Source organism: Sus scrofa, chromosome 15 (genome assembly GCF_054392235.1).
Source record: "Sus scrofa isolate SSC_HxYL_T2T_F1_AM1 chromosome 15, Sscrofa_HxYL_maternal_Yorkshire_Landrace_v2.0, whole genome shotgun sequence".
Classification (NCBI taxonomy): Eukaryota; Metazoa; Chordata; class Mammalia; order Artiodactyla; family Suidae; genus Sus; species Sus scrofa.
Window position 1 is genome coordinate 88,663,601 of NC_139397.1, and position 23,866 is coordinate 88,687,466.

General features: G+C 38.0%; 1 long non-coding RNA gene across 8 annotated transcripts in view; it reads left to right on the plus strand.

Moving 5' to 3' along the window:
- The window catches only part of LOC102157921 (uncharacterized), a 103,340-nt gene that overhangs the window by 59,358 nt on the left and 20,116 nt on the right, over positions 1 to 23,866 (plus strand). For 4 of the 8 annotated variants that reach the window (XR_014829500.1, XR_014829503.1, XR_014829498.1 and 1 more), the window contains one exon: positions 20,782 to 20,985. The exons of the other annotated variants lie outside the window; for them this stretch is intronic. This is a non-coding gene — a long non-coding RNA (uncharacterized LOC102157921). The remainder of the gene's footprint in view (positions 1 to 20,781; positions 20,986 to 23,866) is intronic. 8 annotated transcript variants of the gene reach the window in all.

A 23,866-nucleotide genomic window follows, 5' to 3' on the forward strand; every position in this document is an offset into this window, starting at 1 on the left:
GTCATTTTCAAATATTTTCTCCCATTCAGCAGGTAGTTCTTTTTTTTTTTTTTTTTTTTAGGGCCACACCCATGGCACATGGAAGTTCCCAGGTGAGGTGTTGAATCGGAGATTCAGCTGCTGCCCTACACCACAGCCACAGAAATACCAGATCCAAGCCACTTCTGCGGTGTACTGGATCCTTAACCCACTGAGCAAGGCCAGGGATCGAACTCGCATCCTCATGGATACTAATCATTTTCATTTCTGCTGCACCGCAACGGGGACTCTAGCAGGTAGTTCATTTTGATGAAGGTTTTCTTTGCTGTGTAAAAGCTTTTTAAGTTTAATCAGGTTCTGTTTGTACATTTTCGCTTTTATTTCTTTTGCCTTAGGAGACCACAAAAAATAGTGCTAAAATTTATGTCTGAGATTGCTACCTAATGTTTTCTTCTAGGATTTATAGGGTTTGGGGTCTTACATTTAGATCTTCAATCCAATTTTGAGTTTACTTCTACATATCGAGTCAGGAAATGCTCTAAGCTCATTCTTTTACACATAGCTGTCCAGTTTTCTCAGCACCACTTATTGAAGAGACTGTCTTTTCTCCATTGTATATTCTTGTCTCCTTTTTCATAGATTAATTAACCACAAGTGTGTAGGTTTATTTCTGGACTCTCTATTCTGTCTCCTTAATCTATGTGGTTTGTGCTAATAGCATACTGGTTTGGGTTTTTTTTTTGGCTTTTTTTGTTGGTTTTTTTTTGGCTTTTGTCTTTTGAGGGCCGCACCCGTGGCGTATGGAGGTTCCCAGGCTAGGGTCTAATCAGAGCTTTAGCTGCTGCCCTACACCACAGCCATAGCAAGACCAGATCCTAGCCATGTCTGCAACCTATACCACAGCTCATGGCAATACCAGATCCTCACTGAGTGAGGCCAGGCATTGAACCCACAACCTCATGGTTCCTAGTTGGATTCATTTCCGCTGCACCATGATGGGAATTCCAAGCATACTGTTTTAGTTACTGTAGCTTTGTAGTTTGGTCTGAAGTCAGGGAACATGATTCCTCCAGCTCTGTTTTTTCTCAGCATTACTTTGGCTATCAAGGGTCTTTTTTTTTCTGTACAAATTTTAGAATTATTAGTTCCAGTTCTGTGAAAAATGCCATTGGTATTTTGATAGAGATTGCACAAATCTGTAGTTTGCCTTGGGTAGTCTGGTCAATATAACAATATTCTTCTAGTCAATGAACATAGTATTATTCTATCTGGTATTACTTTCAATTTATTTAACCAGTGATTTTATTTTCATAAGACTCTATTTTTATAAAAACATTAAGACATTTTTGGTATTTTCATTTTCCCATCAACATTCAGTGAAGTATTCCACAGGTTACATGACATGTGACGCAACAAATTAAATGCAAAAGTGGAACTGAGATTGAGCTATCTTCTATTGTCAGTATCTCATACCATGTCCATGTTCCCACCAGAGGGAAGGGGAAGGAGGACAGAGTAAGGAGAGGGCAAGCTGCTTTCATTAAGGACATTGCGTGTTGCTCTCATTGCTTCTGCGCATATCTCATTGCTTCTGCGCATATCTCATTGGCCACAATATCATTCCATGCCCAGGCCTTGTAGGGAAGATTGGAGTTTTACAGTAGCAGCAAAGATTTCCAGCATGCTGTCTAAAGCTAGGAGAGGTGTAAAGTCCTCTCCTCAGAGCCCTCAGAAGGAACCAACCCTCCTGACCCCTGATCTAGGATTTATAGCCTCCAGAAGTGCAAGAAAATGAATTTCTATTATTTAACCACCCAGTTTGTGATTCTTTATGGAAGCCCTAGCAAATTAATAGAGAATATAAAGCAACTTAAGAAAACTGACCACTAAACTAACAAAAACAACCACACACGAGAAATGCATTGGAGGAAAAAGATGTCTTCCATGTTTAAAAAAAAAAAAAAAGTCTTGTGTTTAACGTCTATGTGTGTTCAATTGGCTTGTTATTGCCAAAAAGGCATCTGAACATCACTGCACTACTAATCATACATATTTATACTTATGTGCATTTTTTTGCCTCTTCTCTGACTCCAAGATTAAGTATCAGTGCAGGAATTGGAAGTCTCCTTGAGGGTCCCATTTATCTGTTCTTAATTCCCTATGAGGAATGTAATGGATAATACACGCTAATATTATTAACTGCTGTCTCTCTAAATAAACATAACTGAGATTCCAGAGCAAATAAAAATATTAACTCTTTCCACACATAAGAATATTCCTGTTAAGATGTTTTTCTTTTGCTACTTAAGCACTATCATTCTCAAATCAATATTTCTTAACAAGGTATTTTTCTTGTGGTTGAACCTTGTGAAATTATAAGCCAGCATAAAGAGGCTTACCATTTAGGTGACTTCACAAGGTATAAGTATATCAAGAGATCAAGTTGCAAACTTTAAGTACATACAGTTTTCATTAGTTATATCTCAAAGAATCTAGAAAAGAAAAATATTTACCATGTAGTCAGCTACAAAAGCAGTTCCAAAAGAGACTGGTTAAGTACTGGTTGTCAACTTGGTGGAGGAATTCAATGGTCTGTCCATCATTCAGGACTCTGAAAGAATCATAGTTAATATGATACATGGTTATACATTGCCTTAATGTATAAATGAGGTATTCTGTTTACCAATTCCTTGGACGACTTAGCATTTCTAGAAAACCAGAGAGTCACTGGAATAGTACAGGAGGAATAATGTAGTCAAGGCTGCCACACTTGTCACAGTCATGGGAAGGCACCATGGCACAGTAGGAAGATCATGAGCCTGGGTATAAAGATGTTTAAGTTTTGGTCTTGGCTCTACCACTAGTGGGCTGTATGGGATGCAGGCCATAATCTTCATATCCTGAGCCTGGCTTTCTCCACTTGTGAAGCAATATGTCTGGAATGTAGAATTTCTCAGATTCATGACTACTGGACCGTTCTCCTGAGTTGAATTTCTCTGACATTATGATATGTTCATTCTTTTCAAGAGTCAAAAAATGAGAAGACATTTTTTAAAGAGCTTAGTTTGTCTCTTTAATTGTTCATGAATAACAGAAGTTATGAACAAATATTTGTTGGGTATCTACTTGTGAAGTTTAGCCCATAATTAGCTTGGAAAAACTCAACTATTGATTATGCGAAGAATTTACATTGTCTCCAAAGTTTTCTTTGGTCCTATTTTGGGAATTGAGATTGTGGAGGAGAAAGCACATGTCTAGCTTCAGGTCTATTTATTCATGATTCTAGCAAAATGCCTTGAACCCATAAGCAGGTTGATGGTGGAGTAAGTCCAGTTTAGAGTTTTTTCTTTCCTTATTCTTTCAGTCAACACTGAAAATCCTATGTGGCACAGGCTGGCAGCTGCAGCTCTGATTCGACCCTTAGCCGGGGAACGTCCATGTGCTGCAGGTGTTCCCCTAAAAAAACAAATGAACACACAAACGAAAAAAAATGAAAATTCTGAAATTTTATGTTCCTTTTAGTTAAATGGAGAGATTTTTTCTGGCTGGGTAATCTGTATTTTCTAAAGTTCTATATATTGGTTTCTTTTTAAGTATCAAGGATCCTTAGCATTCATTTTGAATGCTGTTATAAAAATAATTTTTGGCCATACACTTTGTAATATAAGCAAAAAAAGTACATATCCACCAAGATATATGTTGACCTAGTTCCAAGCGAGGATTGCAGGAATAAAATGAGTGAACGAAGTTCTTCATTTAGGATTGGCACAGACAAAGGGCTTAATGCTTCACTAGAGAACAGTATTTCACTAGCACCTGGTTAGTTTGGCCATTTGAAGTTGAGAACATGTTTTACTTATGTGACTTTTCTGAAAAGTTAATATACTTGGAAATATATATGTTTCATTTCTGAGTTGTAGGCTTTTATGGTTTTCATTATGGATTGGCTTTTACATCTTCAGTTTAACAGTAAAAATTATCCTGTGGCAGCTATCACATAAGCAGTACCAAGAGAAGCAGATGGAGTAAAGATACTCTTCAAAAAACAGTCAAGTTGATACAGGACACTTTATGGGTAAAGAAAAAAATTAAGAGAACTTTGACTCTTTTCTTTTTCTTTTATTCTTGTCTTATTTTATAGCCTAATTCAGCTTCCTTTCTGTGATAGACAGTGGCATGAATACTTATAATTACTGTTACAGCTGGAGTTCCCATCGTGGCTCAGTGGAAACAAATCTGGCTAGCATCCATGAGGACTCATGTTCGAACCCTGGCCTCACTCAGTGGGTTAAGGATCCCACGTTGCTGTGAGCTGTGGTGTAGTTCACAGACATGGCTCAGATCTGGGGTTGCTGTGGCTGTGGCATAGGCCGGCAGCTATAGCTCCAATTCGACCCCTAGCCTGGGAACCTCCATATGCCACAGGTGCAGCCCTAAAAATACCAAAATACCAAAAAAAAAAGAGGAAAAGAAAAAAAAAAAGAACTGTACATATACTTAATTTTTTTAATTACTCAATGAACTTTATTACATTTATTGTTGCGCAATGATCATCACAACCCAATTTTGTAGCATTTCCATCCCAAACCCAGGCATGTCCCCCCACCCTCCAAACCTGTCTCATTTGGAAACTATAAGTTTTTCAAAGTCTGTGAGTCAGTATCTATTCTGCAAGAAGTTCATTTTTAGACTCCACATGTAAGTGATTACATTTGATGTTGCTGTCTCACTTCCTGACTGATTTCACTTACCATGATAATGTCTAGGTCCATTCATGTTGCTGCAAATGCCGTTATTTCTTTCCTTTAGTGGCTGAGAAATATTCCATTGTGTGTATTTACCAAATCTTCTTTATCCACTCCTCTGTGGATGGACATATAGGTTGTTTCCATGTCTTGGCTATTGTATATAGTGCTGCGATGAACATTGGAGTAAATGTATCTTTTTGAGTCATGGTTTTCTCTGGATAGATGCCCAGGAGTGGGATTGCTGGATCAAATGGTAATTCCATTTTTAGTTTTTTGAGGAATCTCCATACTGTTTTCCACAGTGGTTGCACCAGTTTACATTCCCACCAACAGTGTAAGAGGGTTCCCTTTTCTCCACACCCTCTCCAGCACTTACTGTTTTGTTTTTTTTTTTTGTCTTTTGTCATTTTAAGGCAGCACCCTCAGCACATGGATGTTCCCAGGCTAGGGGTCTAATCAGAGCTGTTGTTGCCAGCCTACGCCAGAGCCACAGCAATGCCAAATCCAAGCTGCGTTTGTGACCTACGCCACAGCTCATGGCAACACTGGATCCTTAACCAACTGAGGAAGGCCAGGGATCGAACCCACAACCTCGTGGTTTCTAGTTGGATTTGTTTCTGATGGGTCAAGATGGGAACTCCCTGTTTGTAGAGTTTTTGATAATGGCCATTCTAGCCGGTGTAAGGTGGTACCTCATAGTGGTTTTGATTTGCATTTCTCTAATAATTAGCGATGTTGAAATATACTTAATTTTTAAAGACATGGATCTTCTCCAGAAGCCCTTCCAAACTATAGACAGTAGGGCTCTTAATCTTGTCCTTGTTCAATCAAAGAGAAGTATTTATCTTAGATATTTTCCATCTTTTACCCAAATTATTTATCATCACGCCCCTGAAGGCATTTGGCAGCAGAATTGTAATGTTCATTCACATTAACCTGTTTTGGAAACATTTAAGGAAACAACTTGAGTCACCTAATTCCCCATATCATTTGTACCAACTAATAACAACTCTCTGGATTCTTGCTTCTAAAAACATTTTGTCCATTTTGTAAAAGAAACAAACCGAGACTTTGTCTCATCTGCTTGGCCTTTTATTCCTGGAAGTTTGCAAGTATGAATGGTGGGGGTACTTTGCTAAATGAGAATAGAAAGGCAACTCTAGAAATTATCAAAAAAATATCATGTCTTGATAGGAAAGCCAGACGAAATTTATTGATCAGGAGTTCCTGCTGTGGCACAGCAGAAATGAATCTGACTAGTATCCATGTGGACTCGAGTTCGAACCCTGGCCTCGCTTAGTGGGTTAAGTATATGGCATTGCCATGAGCTGTGGTATAGGTTGCAGACGTAGCCCAGATCCTGCATTGCTGTGGCTGTGGCAGAGGCCAGCAGCTGTAGATCCAATTCAACCCCTAGTCTGGGAACTTTCATATGCTGTGAGTGTGGCCCTTAAAAGCAAAGAACAAACAAACAAAAACTTATTGATCAAGAAACAGTTTACCTTAGATTAAGGGTAAATATTTTCTGTTTTTAAAAATTCATGTTAGAGTTCCCGTCGTGGCGCAGTGGTTGATGAATCCGACTGGGAACCATGTGGTTGCGGGTTTGGTCCCTGCCCTTGCTCGGCAGGTTGACGATCTGGCGTTGCCGTGAGCTGTGGTGTGGGTTGCAGACGCGGCTGGGATCCAGAGTTCCTGTGGCTCTGGCGTAGGCCGGTGGCTGTAGCTCCGACTGGACCCCTGGCTTGGGAACCTCCATATGCCGCGGGAGCGGCCCAAGAAATAGCAAAAAGACAAAAAAAAAAAAAAATCATCTTACTCCTCTTAAATTACTAAAAATACACCCCAGTGAATTTAGTTATTTTTAATATGAACCTCTTTGTCCCCCACCAAACACCTACCACTTTTTTTCATTTTTTAAAAATTATAGTTGATTTACAATGTTGTGCCAATTTCTGCTATACAGCAAAGTGACCCAGTCATACACATATATATATATATGTTCATTTTCTTATATTATCTTCCATCATGGTCTATCCAAAGAGACTAGATATAGTTCCCTGTGCTATACAGTAGGACCTTGTTGATTATCCATTCTATCACCACTCTTTTTTATTCAAATTTTTTCCAGTTTTGAGAAATAATTGACATCACTGCATAAGGTTTAAGGTGTACAGCGTGGTTTGATTTACATACATCATGGCATGATGGCAGTAGGTTTAGTTTGCATCCATCAACTCATAGATACATCAAAAAGAAAAAAAAATTTCACCTTGCGATGAGAACTCGATCTACCCTCTTAAGAAATTTCCTATATATCATATACAGCAGTATTAACTGTATCTTTATGTTGTAGCTTATGTTTTTAGTACTTGTCTTATAACCAGAAGCTTGTTCCTTTTGCTCAACTTCCTCTAATTCCCCTCCCCCCACCTCTGCCACCTCTGATAACCAATCTGATCTCTGATATTTTTGTATGATTTAGTGTGTTTGTTTTTCAGGTTTCATATGTGGTATTATATGGTATTTCTCTTTCTCTGACTTATTTCAATTAGTATAGTACTTTTAAAATCCATTTGCGTTGTTGCAAATAATAAAATTTGCTCATTTCTTATGGATGAATAATATTCTGTTGCATATAATACCATATCTTCTATATTCACACATCCATCGATGGACACTTAGGTCATTTCCATGTCTTGGCTATTGTAAATTATGCTATGATTTCTGAGTTAGTGTTCTCATTTCCTTTGGATATATTCCCAGAAGTGGAATTGCTGGATCATATGGTAGTTCTATTTTTAATTTTTTGAGGAAATTTTACTGTTTTCCATAGTGGTTGCACCAATTTACAATCCCAACAATAGCACACAAGTGTTCTCTTTTCTCCACATCCATGCCAGCATTTGTTGGTTCATGTTTTGGATGATGAGTATTATAAAAACATAAAGCGATAACTCATTGTGGCATTAATTTGCAATTCCCTAATAACTAGTAATGTTGATCATCTTTTCATGCACCTATCGGCCATGTATATATCTTATTTGAAAAAGAATCTTTTGAGGTCCTTTGCACATTTTTAAAAATTGGATTACTTGGGTATTTGCTATTGAATTGCATGAGTTCCATATATACTTAATACATAACACATACATGGTTCACAAATATTTTCCTATTCCATAGGTTGTCTTTTCAATTTTTTGATAGTTTATTTTGATGTGCAGAACTTTTTAGTTTGATGTAGTCCCACACATTTATTTTTGCTTTTGTTACTTGTACTTTTGCTTGATTTCCAAAAAAGGATTACCAAGACCTATCTCAAGAAGCATTTTTCCTATATTTTCTTCTAGAAAGGTTTTGGTCGAAGGTCTTACATATAAGTCTTTAATGCATTTTGGGTTAGTTTTCATAAGTGGTGTGAGAGGTCAAATTTCATTCTTTTACATGTGACTATCCAATTTTCCCACCACCATTTATTGGAAAGACTATCTTTTCTCTATTGAGTATTCTTGACTCCCTTGTCAAATATTAGTTGACCATATATGATTTACAATATTAGCAGTGGGCTTCTCATATATGGCCTTCTTTATATTGAGATGTTCCTTCTATGCCTAAGTTGTTAGGCACATTCTTGATTCTGTTTCATTGGGTATCATTGTCTTTTAAAGTGCCTTTTTAAATGTCTTTTTAATTACTATAGCTTTATACTATAGCTTGAAATCAGGCCTCCTTTATTCTTCTTTCTCATTTCTTTGGCTTTTCAGGGTTTTCTGTGGTACTATACAAATTTTAGGAGTGTTTTTTCCCTTTCTGTTTAAAAAATGTGGTTGGAATCTTGACAGGGATTACACTGAATCTACATTTGCCTTTTGGCAGTATTAACATTTCAGGGAGTTTCCATCATGGCCCAGTGGAAACAAATCTGACTAGCATCCATGAGGACACAGGCTTGATACCTGGCCTCACTTAGTGGGTTAAGGATCCTGCATTGCCATGAGCTGTGGTGTAGGTTGTAGGCACAGTTCAGATCTGGCACTGCTGTGGCATAGGCTAGCAGCAACAACTCCGATTCAACCCCAAGGCTGGGAACCTCCATATGCCATGGATGCAGTCCTAAAACGACAAAAAAAAAAATTTTTTTTTCAATCCGTGAACATAGGATACCTTTTCATTTATTTGTGTTTTCTATTTCTTTCATCAAGGAAAATGTCATTTTCAGAGTAGAAAATTTTTACCTCTCAAAGTTAAATTTATTCCTAAGTATTTTATTTTTTAATGTTATTATAAATGGGATTGATTTATTTCTTTTTCATAAAATTCACTGTTATGTATAGAAATGATACTGATTTTTGTATGTTAATTTTATATCCTGCAGGTTTGCTGATTTATTTATTAGTACTAAGAGTTTTTTTGTTGAGTCTCTGGATTTTCTATTTATAAAATCATTGCCGTCTCAAATAGAGATGAAGTGACTTCTTTCTTTACAATTCTCATGCCTTTTTTCTTGCCTAATTACTTCTTTAGCTAAGACTTCCACTACTATGTTGAATAGGTGTGGTGAGAGTGGTCACATTTATCTTGTTCCTGATTTTAGAGGAAAAGTTTTAAAACTTTCACCACTAAGTATAATGTTAGCTGTGGCTTATTAATTGTGATAAGTTCCTTCTATGCCAAATTTGTTAAGTGTTTTTATCGTGAACAGATGTTGAATTTTGTCAAATGCTCCTTTTGTGTCTAGTGAGATTATCATATGCTTCTTTTTTTTATCATTCTATTAATATGACATATATGGATTTGTATATATTGAACAACCATTCATCTTAGGGATAAATTCCACTTGATCATGGCGAATGACCCTTTTAATTTGCTGCTGAGTTTGGTTTTGTTAGTCTTTTGTTGAGAATTCCTACAACTACATTCATCAGGAATACTGGCCTGTAGTTTTCTTTTCTTGTATTATCCTTATCTGACTTTGATATCAAGATAATGCTGTCCTAGTAAATTTAAGTCTGGAACTTTAATTTTTTGGAAGAGTTTGAGAAGGGTTGGTCTTAATTCTTCTCTAAGTGTTTGGTAAAATTTTCCATTGGAGCAATCTGTTCCTGGGTTTGTCTTACTGGGAGATTTTTTAATTACTGATTCAATCTTTCTAATACTAATTGGTCTATTCAGATTTTCTATTCCTGATTCAGTCTTGGTAGGTTGTATATTTCTAAACTTTTCCATTTCTTCTAGATTATAATGTTTGTTAGCATGTAGTTTTTCACATTAACATCTTATGATATGATCCTTTGTATTTCTGTGGTATCAGTTGTCTCCTTTTAGATTTATAATTTTGATTTGAGTCCTCTCTCCTTTTTCTTTGGTTAGTCTAAGGTTTTATCAAGCTTGTTTCTTTTCAAAGAACAAACAGTTTGGTTAATCTTTTATATTTTTATCTTCTCTATTTCATTTATTTCTGTTCTAATCTTTATTATTTCCTTCCTTCTGCTAACTTTGGGCTCAGCTTATTTTTCTAGCTCCTAAAGCATAGAGTTAGGTTGTTTATTTGGGATTATTCTTGCTTCTTAATGTAGATATATTTATTGTCATGAACTTCCCTCTTAAAACAGCTTTTGCTGCATCCCATAAGTATGTTGTGTTTCCATTGTCATTTGTCTCAAACTTTTCTATCTTACCTCCAATTTCTTTGACCTACTTGTTGCTCAGGAGACTATTGTTTAATTTCTAGGTGTTTGTGAATTTTCCAGTTTTCTTCTTTTTGTTGATTTTTACTTTCATGACATTGTGGTCAGAGAAGATACTTGTTATGATTTCAGTCATCTTAAATTTTCTATCATTTGTTTCATGGTCTATCCTAAAAAAATATTCCATGTGCACTTTGGAAGAATATATATTCTGCTATTGTTAGAATATTCTATATAGATCTGTTAAGTCCTTTGGTCTATAGCATTGTTTAAATACATTGTTACCTTATTCACTTTCTGAATATTTTATTTATTGTTGACAGTGATGTATTAAAATCCCAAACTATTATCATATTGCTGTTTATTTCTCCTTTTAGCTTTATTGGTTTTTGCTTTATTTTTTAGGTGCTTTGATGTTGAGTGCAACAGATATTTACAGTTGTTGCATTTTATGGATTGACCCTTTTGTCATTATATAATGGAATTGGCTTCTTATCATTTTAAGTTCAAAGTCCAGGGAGTTCCCATTGTGGTGCAGTGGAAATGAGTCCAACTAGTATCCATGAGGATGCAGATTTGATCCCTAGCCTCGCTAAGTGGGTGGGAGATCTGGCATTGCCATGAGCTGTGGTATAGTTTGTAGATGTGGCTTAGATCTTGCATTGCTGTGGCTGTGGTGTGGCCCTGCAGCTGCAGCTCTGATTTGACCCCTAGCCTGGGAACCTCCATATGCCACAGGTGTGGCCCTAAAAAGCAAAAAAACAAAACAAAAAAACAAAATCCATTTTATCTGATATAAGTATAGCTATGTCTGCTCCGTGTGTGTGTGTGTGTGTGTGTGTGTGTGTGTGTGTGTGTATGGGGGGTACTACTTGCTTAAAATGTCTTTTTCCATCCCTTTCTCAGATTGTGTGTCTTTATGGTTAAAGTGAGTCTTTTTAAGGTTACATATTGTTGTATCTTGTCTTCTCATCCATTCAGCCATTTTATGTCTTTTAACTGGAGAATTTAATGTGTTTACAGTAATTATTGACAGGTAAGGATTTACAATTGCTGTATGGTTAAATGTTTTCTGGTTGTTTCTTTGTTTTCTGGTTAATTGTTCCTTGTTTTTTACTGTGCTGTCTTTTTTCAAGTTTTGATGACTTTTGGTATCAGTATGCTTTAACAACCTTGTCTTGTTCTTTTGTGTAATGGTTACAGGTTTTTCCTTTGTGGTTACCATGAGTATTACCTAAAATATCTTAAAATTATAACACCCTATTTCAAATTGATAACTTCACTTTAGTAGAATTCCTAAATTTTACACTTTTATTTCTCCTGCCCCTCACATTTTAGGTTATTGCTGTTAAATGTATATATATTTTGGAGTTCCCCTTGTGGCTCAGCAATAAGGAACCCAACTGGTAGCCATGAGGACATGGGTTTGAGCCCTGGCCCTGTTCAGTGGGTTAGGGATCCAGTGTTGCTGCAAACTGTGATGTAGGTCACAGACACAGCTCAGATCTGGCATTACTGTGGCTGTGGCATAGGCTGGCAGCTGCAGCTCTGGTTCAGTCCCTAGCCTGGGAACTTCTATATGCTGCAGGAGCAGCCCTAAAAAAATTTAAAATTTAAAAAATTAAAAAAATAAAATGTACATATTGTTATATTGTATACATAAGAACAGATTTTTTGTAATCATGAGTATTTTATCACTTTTTTTTCTTTCTTTCTTTTGCTTTTTAAGGCCATACCTGAAGCATGTGGGTGTCTCCAGACTAGGGGTCACATCGGATCTACAGCTGCTGGCCTATGCCACAGCCACAGCAATGCCAGATCTGAGCCATTTCTGCAACCTACACCACAGCTCATGGCAACACCAGATCCTTAACCCACTGAACAAGGCCAGGGCTTGAAGCTGCATCCTCACGGATACTAGTCAGGTTCATTTCCACTGAGCCATGATAGGAACTCCCCACATTTATTTTTTAATGTTTAAAATAGTGTTATAATTGTATTATGCACTCTACCATATTATAGAGTCTAACTTTGGCTATATATGTACCATAGCTGATGAGTTTTATGTTACTTTTTTATTTTTCTATGATGGTAATTATCATCTTTTTACTTGCAATCAAAACTACCTTTCCTCAGTTCTTGTTTATAATCATCAAATTTGTTTCACAACTTCTGTTTGGAAATTTATATGCCCCCTCCTTCATTTCTGAAGGACAGCTTCATTTGGGTATAAAATTCATGGTTAAGAGGTTTTTTTCCTTCAACATTTTGAATATGTTGCCTCATTCTCTCCTGTCCTGAAAAGTTTCATTTGAGAAACCTGCCAATAGGCTTATGGGAATTCCTTTGCATGTAACTTCTGTCTTTTGCTAAATTTATTTTTTATAGAGGCATAGTTACTTTAAATATCATAATAGAATAGATAAACATAATAGAATGGATAAACACCAAGCTTCTTTTGTATAGTACAGAGAATTATATTCGATATCATGTTATAGACCACAATGGAAAAAAATATGAAAAAGAATATATCTGAATCTCTTTGCCATACACCAGAAAATAACACTGTAAATCAACTGTACTTCAATACAGATAAATAAATTCAATAAAATATCAAAATAGTCTAATGTGAACAAAATACTAATTCAAAATTCTTATATGCTACACTCCCATTTAAAGTTTTTATAAAATATTGGCTATATTCCCTGTGCTATACAATATATCCTTGCAGCTTATTTATTTTATACATAGTAGTTTTTATGTCTTAATCCCCTACCCCTTTCTGGCCCTCACTCTTCCCTCTCCCCACTGGTAAACATAAGATTGTTCTCTGTGATCTTATTTCTGTTTTATTATATTCATTCATTTTATTTTTTAGATTTCACATGTGATAACATACATTATTGGTCTTTCTATCTGATTTATCTCACTAAGCTAAATACCCTCCAGGTCCATCTATGTTGTGGAAAATAGCAAAATTTTATTCTTTTTTATGGCTGAGTACCATTCCACTATGTGTGTGCATGCGCACGTGTGTGTGTGTGTGTGTGTGTGTGTGTGTGTGTGTGTGTGTGATACATAGACATAGACAGAGATAGAGCAATAGATATGGATCTTCTTTATCCTTTCACCTATCCAAAGATAGTTATATTGTTTCACATTTATTGTCTATTGTAAATAATGATGTTATGGACACTGGGGTACATGTAGCTTTTCGAATTAGTGTTTTTGTTTTCTTTGGTTCTATACTCCCAAGTGGAATTACTGGATCACTTGGTAATTCTATTGTGAAGTGGTCTCATTATGGTTCTGATTTGCACTTCTCTGATTAGCAATGTTGAACATATTTTCATGTGCCAGTTGGCCATCTGTATGCCTTTGGAAAAATGTCTGTTCAGGTCTTCTCATTTCCTGATTAAGTTTTTTGTTTTTGATACTAATATGTATGAGCTATTTTTAAGTTTTAGATATTAACCTCTATTGAATAACTCATTTGCAAATATTTTCTCCTGATCATTAGGGCATCTTTCATTTTATCACTGGTGTCCTTTATTGTGCAAAAACTCTTCAGTTTAATTATATCCCTTTTTTTTTTTTTTTGCCTTGATTCCTTTGCCTTAGGAGATAGATCCAAGAAAATATTACTACAATTTGTGTCAGAATATTCTGCCTATGTTTTCTTCTGAGAATTTTATGGCTTCTGGTCTTACATTTAGGTCTTTAATCCATTTTGAATTTATTTTTGTATCTGCTTTGAGGGAACGTTCTAATTTTATTCTGTTACACGCAGCTGTTGAGTTTTCTCAGCACTACTTATTGAAGTGACTGTTTTTTCCCCATTGTAAATTCTGGCTTCTTTTGTCATAGATTAATTGACCATAAGTGTGTAGGGATTTTTATGAGCTCTCTATCGTTTTTCTTTGATCTATGTGTATGTGTCTGTGCTGGCACTATGTTCTTTTGAGTACTGTAGATTTATATTGTCTGAAATCAGGAAGTATGATACTTTTAGCTCTGTTATTAAGATAGTTTTGACCACTTGGGGTCTTTGTGTTTATATACAAAGTGGCTAAATCTCACTTGATCATATCATATGATCCTTGTAATGTATTGTTGGATTGAGTTTGCTAATATTTTATTGAGGATTTTTGTATCTCTGCTCATCAATGATGTTGGCCTATACTTTCCTTTTTTATGGTATTTATGTCTGGTTTTGGTATCTAGATGATACTGGTCTCATCGGATGAGTTCAGAAGCATTCCTTCTGCAGTTTTTTATAAGAATTTGAGGATAGGTGTTAACTCTTTTCTAAATGTTTGGTAAAATTAATCTGTGAAGGCATCTGGTCCTGGACTTTCATTTGTTGGGAGTTTTCTTTTTCTTTAATTAGTGATTTGAGGGAGTTTCCACTGTGGCTCAGAGGAAATGAATCTGACTAGTATCCACCAGGACACAGGTTCTATCCCTGGCCCCGCTCAGTGGGTTAAGAATCTGGCATTGCCGTGAGCTGTGGTGTAGGTTGCAGAGGTAGCTCCAATCTGGCATAGCTGCGGCTGTGGCTGTGGCCAGCAGCTACAGCTATGATTCAACCCCTAGCCTGGGAACCTCCACATGATGTGGGTGCAGCCCTAAAAAAAAAATTACCAAATTGATTTCATTACTGATAATTGGCCTGTTCTTATTTCTGTTTCTTCTTGGTTCAGTCCTGGAAGATTATACATTTCTATTAATTTGTCCATTTATTTTAGGTTGTCCGTTTTATTGGTATATGGTTCACAGTGATCTTTTATGATCCCTTGCATTTCTTTGGTGTCTTTAGCTTCTCCTTTTTCACTTTCGATTTTATTGATTTGAGCCCTCTCTTTTTTTTTTTGTTGAGTCTAGCTAATATTTCCTTTATCTTTTCAAAGAAATAGTTCTTTTATCTTTTCTATTGTTTTTCTAGTCTCTCTTTCATTTTTTTCTTCTCTGATTTTTTATTTCTTCCCTTCTAACTTTGGATTTTGTTTGTTCTTTTTTAAATTCCTCTACGTGTAGGTTAGTTTATTTTATCTATTTGAGATTTTTCTTATTTCCTAAGGTAGGCTTGTATCACTCTAAACTCCCTTCTTAGAACTGCTTTTGCTGCATTTTTTATGTTTCCATGTTTGGGAAGTTTTCAGCCATTATTGCTTAAAATATACATCTTTTCCTTTTCTCTTTTCTCCTCCTGGAAATCCCATTATGCAAACACTGGTTTTTTAAGTTGCGTCTTATAAGCACCTTAGGCTTTTCTTACTGTTTTTCATTTTTCTTTATATTCCTCGACAGGGTAGTTTATTTTTTTAAATTTTATTGGAGCATAGTTGACTTACAAAGTTGTATTAGTTTCAGGTGTTGGAGTTTTGTTTCCTTAGGTATCATATTTCCCTGATTTTTTTGTATGGTCCTAGAATCCTTATGTTATTACCTGGACATTTGAGTAATTAGGCTCCTTTTCCAGGCATTAAAGGTTAGATTTATCAAATACATCTTCCCTAGTCAGCTCAATTTGGGTTTCTGTGTGTGTTTTCTGGTAATATCCTTGGGCAACTGAAATCTGCTATTATGGTTTATTTGGTGACAAGGCAACTATTCAGGCTCTTTTGTTGGGGATAGGGACCCCCTTTGGTTGAGTACCTCTGGCTTAGTTGTCTACTCAAGTGAGGCTATAAGATGGGCTCCGTGCTGCCTGGATCTGCCATCCATGGCAGGGCATTAGGATGGGACCCAGGTCCTGCAATACTCATTGCTTGGGGACCCACTTAATTCTCTGATCAGGTAATGTGACCAGTTCTGCTCTGCAGACAGGGAAAACCACAAGTTGTGCTCTCTGTTCAAGTGCCAGTGTGAGCATGGCTGTTGGATAGCCTATGCTGCTTCCCATATGCTTGAGTTAGGTTCCTGGTCAGGCAGGCTGAAGGCAAGGAGTTGTATTCAGCAATGAGTTGGGCTATAAATTTGTTTCCCTGGCCAGGAGCATTGAAAGAGCAGCTCTAAGAGCTGTAAAGCTCTTTGACTTAAGCCAACCCATACCGCAAGTTCCCTGGCCAAAAAGGGCCCCTGGCTTTGCTTTGCACACTATTGGCTATGCCTGCCAGTCCTTCAACTCAAATATTACTGGCTTGTGCAGCTTCCAGGTGTTCTCACTAACCCTTCTTCTCAGATGGGACCAGGAGACACTTTCCACAGCAGGTGGGGCTGCTGTGTCTCCATTCCCTTGTCTGGTGGAACAGACTGGGGCTACTCTGGGCCTCTCCACTTTTTACCAAGCAGGCTTTCTTGTTCGGAGGAGTTGAGCTCCCTTCAGCCGTGGCTATGAGTGATTTCTTTGCATGGGTATAGCAGAATTCTCCAAGCCCTTACTGGATTTGGTCCTTGGTGTTGGCTTCCATTCACCTCTTAGCTGGAGCAGTGCTGGGCTACACAGCTTCCAAGTACTCTCAGCCCCTTTGGCCGGATGGGACCAGGCAACACTCCCCAGTGGGTGGGACTATGACTCAGCTTTTTTCATGGGTGTTGGGAGCCCAGACAATTAGAGTGGTAAAACTCCTCATTTGAGGAACTAAAGCAGACAGATCTGCACCTCAATGAGTTCCCTGGTCAGAGTGCCCCACCAACTTGGTTCTGTAGGTGATCAAAACTGCTGGTTGGTAATGACCTCCATCTGCCAAGATCCACGTGCTGGTTATTGCAAGTTCTTTTCCCATTCTCCTTCATAGTCAGATTCCCAGTGGTTCTCCTGCAATCCCCATAGGGGAGACCAGAGTAAGGACTCCCACGATGTGATACACAGGTCTGGGGAGCTGATTGAAACTCCTGTGCTCTTTCCCACTGGAGGAATCAAAGGCTTAGGGAAGACGTCTCAGCAGGGTGCTGTGTTAGCCTGAGGGAGGGGCAATGCTGTCACTGTGTAACTGCTTCTCTTGTCCTTCATACATTTGTCCTGATATCTGTGGTGCAGCTTAACCCTAATGTTCTAGAATTCCCCCATCAGTGTCTTGTTCATGGAGAACTGTTGTTCTTCTTTTGAGGGGGAGCATAGTCAGGGATGACCTATGTCACCATCTTGGTGACTTTGATCTCCAGGTATAATCCGCAGGCCTCTCCATGTGAAGCGAATGGCACTGAGCAGCAGACAGGAATGAGCTTCCTGTGGGCAGCTGGCTGCCCAAGTGTGAGAAAGAAGCAGAGTCCACACCACTCTTTTGGTCGCATGGCTTGATGAGAAGATAAAGATGAGGGGAATTGTCCACTAGAAAAAAAATGCACAACCTAAAAGTTGAGAGTTATGTTTCATTGGGTGGACAAACCTCAGGATTTAAGCTTGGGACACAGCATCTCAGAGAACTCTGAGACTGCTCAGAAGAGGCAAGGGGGAGAGCCAGGATATCTGGGAGTTTTTAGAATAAAGTCCAGGTAGTTGAAACATCAAAGATTACTGTTAACTTGAGATAATCTGGTTTTCTTTGATTAAGGAATTTAGCACTTATTTATGTATGAGAAGATGCAAGAGCCTGGGTTCACTGAAATCATTTCTTTTTTGTTTTTCCTTTTACAGCCACATCTGTGGCATATGGAAGTTCCTGGGCTAGGAGTCAAATCAGAGCTGCAGCTGCCAGTCTACACCAAAGCCACAGCAATACCAGACCCTTAACCCACTGAGCAGGGCCAGGCATTGAGCCTGCATCCTCATGGATACTATCTCAGGTTCTTAACCTGCTGAACCACAAAGGGAACTCCTGAAATCACTTCTTTACTACATAGCTTAGCTATCTGAGGCCAGTATCCTGTGCTTTCTTATCCTGAGTTTCCTCAGGTGCACTGTGGGGGCTGAGGGTGTGTGGCTGCAGCATCTGATGGGTTCTATGGTGGGCCTTCTGTTTCTGAGCTCCCTCAGGGCTCACCTTCAGGGCAGCTGTACTGTCTGATGGCTGCAACATCCTTTGTTTACTGATAGGGCAGGCAGCCTTCTTAGTCCACAGAACTCTCAGTCTAAAACTTGATACTAAGCTTTACTAGGGCAAATTTCTGGTGTAAAACAAATCCTCTTGAAACATGCTCTCCAAAGACAGAGCCAAGAGACCCAGATACCTTTCATGGTTCATGTGTGGAGACCATATAATAAAGTGAGGAAGCACATGTGTGTTGGCTCAGCCACTGACTTGGGCTCTGATTCTGCCACTTCCTTATTTTGGGAGCCTGGGCAGATATCAATGAGATATGTTTCATCTGTTCAATGAGGACAACACCCATCTCTAGGGGCTATTATGAGAATTAAATGCAATCTTACATGTACAGTGTTTGAGAAGGAGTGCATAAATGGTAGAATTCTTTATTATAGAAGACTTTTAATTCAGAAGAGTCTATAGAGGATTTTCAGCTTTCCTGTGAAGACATTCCTCCATTTGGCTCACAGGGAGACTGAGCCCTGAGAGTCAATAGGTTTCTCATCCTATATTTTCTTGTTTTCTCAAATCTCAAATTTTGCTACAAATAATTACTTAGTGTCCCGGAAAGATGGGAGGAAAATGATTTCATTAAGCTTCTGCAACCCTAAGATATGAATAACATTAATGGCCACAAACTTTTAAGCTTGAGCTCAATGAGCCACTGCTTATACCAACCCCATAGCCCTTCACTATTATCCTAAAAATGTTTGGTTCATGTCTTTGATTGGGTCTGAAATCTCTGGACACTAAACAATGATGTGTTGACTCTGAAAACAGCTTGACCATCAACAATCTAACAGTCATAAAAGAGCCATAAAGTGCTGTTTGTGTAGCCTGTAATATTGGTGTTATTCATGGTGGCCAGATAAATTATGGAAGTGCCACAATGTTGGGCAGTGAAATCTGGATGGCTCATCAGCTGGACCAGCCTGTAGAGAGCTGCAAGGGAAACCATTCTTTCTAGATGAAGCAAATCTGATCAGCATTTTTAGCCTCTTGGCAAAAGCAACAGTGAGTGATCCAGGAAACCAAATGCCATTCCTGTTCCCATTGACTCCTTTAAACAAGCTCCTGCTGGGCACATTTTGGGAGGTAGGCTCTACTTGGCCAATAGATGTTATTTAGTTAAGGGAGGAGGTCATTGATCTAAAACTTTTTCTTGGAAGGATTTTTGAAAAGATAGTCACAGAAACTAAACATTAGTATGTAAATGTGGCTTTACCGTCCCCATCCCTCCAGGCTGAGCCCTATTACACTGCCTTAAACCTACACACTCTGATGCCCACCCAGTAGTTCCACACTCCCTAATGTCATTGTGTTCCAAAATATCTTAGCCTCCTCTACCATTCTTTTCCTCATCAGGAAGTTGGTCTCCATTACAGCCTGGGAGAGAATGACTGAACTCAAACTGATTCACAATGTGTTAGTAACTGACAGTCTTTAGTACCAATGCCACAGAATTTGCATTTTAAAAGATAACATCCCTTTTGTCACATAAATCTATAATTGGTAAAATTTCAAGCTGAGTGAAAAGAGAAAATAAGAAACCCCAGAATGGATCTCCCTTGCTGTTGTTTCACAGCTTTTCCTATTTTTTAAATCATTCATTCATTTATTCATCAATAAGTATTTGAGAGCCTATAATATCCTCATTGATGTTCTTGGAGTTTAAATACATCAGTAAATAAAACAAAGATCTATAACTTTGGATGGCAGAATAAAAAAATATATATAGTAAAGACAATAAGTACGTTTTATAGATTGTTAGAGGGTGATAACTGCTTTGAGGAAAAAAAGTAGCAGAGTGAGGGGGAATTAAGAGTGCTGGGTAATTGGGTAATTGGGTTGAAGGTTGTAATCTTAAATGTGGAGTTTGGGAGGCCTCACTGAGAAAGTATTTATGCAAAAATTTGGAGAAGAGAGAATGAGCCAAGGGAATTTGGGAGAACCCTGTCTCTGAAAGACTGTCTAAAGTAGTGCCTGGTGTGTTGAAGGAGTAAATAGAGAAGCCAGTGTGGCTGAAATCGAGAGAGCTTGGAGGAGAGTGGTAGGAGGTGAGGTCATGGAGATGAGGAGGAGCTATGATCTTAAGATAAATGGAGGATCCTTAGCTCTCCATTCCTCCTCCCAGGACAGCAAGGGGGTCTTTGGAAGAAAACAAGAATGGGGAAAGGGAGACAGAGGATTTGTCTTGTATGTAAGAAATTTTTTTGTAGACCAATGACTGTATCTTCTCATGATCGGTACAGGGTAATAAGAATTTTATCTCTAAGAAGAGAAGGAAGGTGAAAAAATGATTGAAATCTACATTCCCATACTCATGTGTTCTGAACTAGGTAGTCAGAATGCTGCTCTTTGTGTTTTTTTGTTTTTGTTTGTTTGTTTCTTTGTTTTCAGAATGCTGCTCTTTGAATAAAGCATTTGAGGGAAAAGTCATCACAGACGAGTGCTTGGCTCTCCTTCCTCATTTGGGATTGGCTTTGGGATAAGGCCATCTCATTGATATCAGTTGCAAACTCAAGGGCAAGGAATGAATGCAGGGCCTAAACAGTCTTCAACACAGAAGAGAGGTGTGGAGAACTTTCCCTTGTTCAGTCATTGGTGAGCAGTTAGTCATCTCTCTCCAACTAAAAGCTTCAAGGTGATGTGGTGAAACTCAAAGCTTGTATCTCAAATTACTTCCCTGTGTATTTATGTGCTTATTCCAGACCAGGAGTTTCTGGGGATGATGTTTTGGGGATCATTGTACATTTAACATATTATCTCTGATTAAAACCTTCAAAAACACAAACCCTGGCCCACTCAGATAATAGTCTGGTCTCATATTTTCAAGCTATTTATCCTTTAACAGTAAGGAATTTCTTTTTATATAGATTATAAGAAATTCAAGGCTGGGAGTTAGAAAGCTTGGGTTCCAAGAATGTTTGACAGGTGATTAGATCAGATGATCTCCGAAATCCTGTGGTTTTTTAAAAAGTATATTTGATGTGAATCTAAATCTGAGAGAATTGATATGTCAGCCATGACTTTCATTCAATGATTATTGTGTAATTACTCTAAGCTAAGTCCTGTGTATAAAGCTGTTAATAAAATAGACATGAGGGAAGCCCTTGTTTCAGGCCTTAGCTTAGTTCATAAGCGCCTAATTACTTGGGATTGTCTGGATTGCTGTGTTGAAAAATACTGAGGCTCAATGAAGATATTGGTGATTGATTAGCCATGCCTACCATGGGCAAATGCAAAGCCTCCTGCACAAATGGAGCCCAGACACATGTAGTTCTCTTTTTAAGAGGCAAACCCAAACTATTTCCTGAAATTTAGAGTTCTGCCATATAGAGCCCAACATTATATCATTTTAAAATATATCGTTTAAAAATAAGTCTCCTGTCTTCCTGATACTTAAAGCTTATATCTGAAATTACCTCTCTATGGAGAGAAAGAGCTATATAAAAGAGACAGAAATGAGGAGTTTCCATTGTGGCGCAGTGGTTAACAAATCCAACTAGGAACCATGAGATTGCAGGTTCGATCCCTGGCCTTGCTCAGTGGGTTAAGGATCCGGCATTGCCGTGAGTTGTGGTGTAGGTTGCGGATGTGGCTCAGATCCCGCGTTGCTGTGGCTCTGGTGTAGGCTGGCGGCTACAGCTCCGATTCGACCCCTAGCCTGGGAGCCTCCATATGCCGCGGGAGCGACCCAAGAATAGCAAAAAGACCAAAAAAAAAAAGAGACAGAAATGATTTAGATTCAAAGATGATGTGTTTGTATGGTGGTGATACTTCAAGAAGTTTAACCTTACTTGATATAGATACCTTGCTGGTTCTGAGAAGTTCAGGAAACACTTGAGTGAAACCCAAAGTAGCTGTAGTGATAACAAGTCACCCTTTCTCTTTTAACCCACACTAAAATACCATTCCATGTTTCACAGTTCTCGGCTGATCTTTTTCAGCAATTTGCTACTTCAAATTGCTTATCTGTCAATCACTCTTAAATTCATTTTGCACAGCTGACTGTGGTGTTATCACAGTCTTCCTTATACTAATGCATTTAGTAGATGCGTGGCTTTGAAAGGCTGCCAACATAGAGGAACAGCTGAAAATGCTACTTCCCAGCCAGACTGTCCTTTTCTTGATCAGCCTGCAACTGCCATTTTCACTTTTTATAGCTTGGATTCTTTGCTGGTCTGACTATATAATATATGTTTTCAAAAATATATTTCTCGCAATGGACTTTTCTTTTTGATTTTTCTAACACATATGAAATAAGGGTCTGTACCAGACAATTTAACATTACAAGCTTCATTTTTTTCCAGTATTTTTTATTATAGTTAATTTACAATGGTCAATTTCTGCTGTACAGCAGAGCGACCCAGTTATACATATCTATACATTCTTTTTCTCATATTATCCTCCATCACGTTCCATCATACAAGCTTCATTTGAAACAGCTCCTATAAGAAGCTTATACTCTATTGGGCTGAAAGTCAATCAAATAACATTATAAGTGATACAGGGAAATGTAAACTTAACTGGAAGGCAAAGTGATATGATGGGAAGTAGACGCAAGTTCAAATTCCAGTGCTGCCATTTACTAGCTGTTGACCTTGGATAAGTTACTTACCTTCCCTGAACTTCAGCTTCTTTATCTGTAAAATGGACAAAGGCAGACCTACTTTGCATAGAGTTATAAGATTAAGATACAATATGTATCCAAAGCACCCGGAATATAGCTATTCTGGTTACTATTTTTAGTAAGGTTACTATTTTTATAATTTTCATATTAATAGTTCACAGAACAAACATGCTAGAAATATTAAGAATATGCAATTTCAGGACTGTGGTTTTGACTGAGATCCTAAGAGTCAATAAGGACCCTGTAGCTGCTATTATTCATGTTTGGCAGGAGGCAAGGCTGGAATCATTTGCTAAGTGTCTCCCTCCTTGCCACTGCCTTCACCGCACTTCTGCCCCTTTTCCTGAAAGGGGAGGTCTGTGGAGAAGGAAAGGGGTCAAGGAGGAACAGCCCCGAGGAGTTCACCATGTGTAGGGAATAACCCCCCAGATATAGATATTTTAAATATTTTAAGAGCGTGTCCACTGACTAATATAACATTCAGAGAAAATACCTATGAAGATAAGTAAGGAGCCCAGAGCCATCTGACGCTTCCTGCAGCCTGAAGACTGTGCTATCTCCTTCCCACCCCCTCTCTTCCCACCCACCAGCTTTCCAGAGCCTCCTGGGGAAGAATCAGGAAATGGTAACGTTACATTGTATAGCTATGGCCCTCTGCCTCTTTTGTCCACTCCCAGCTTTACTGAAGTAAAATTAACAAATAAAAATTGTATATATTTAAGGTATATAACTTGATGTTTTGATATACACATGCATTGTGAAATAATCACAATCAAGTTAATTAACATATCCATCTTTTTAATTTCCAGTAGGTGGGTCCTTTCTCTCTGGACAATTCTTCGCTGTAACTGA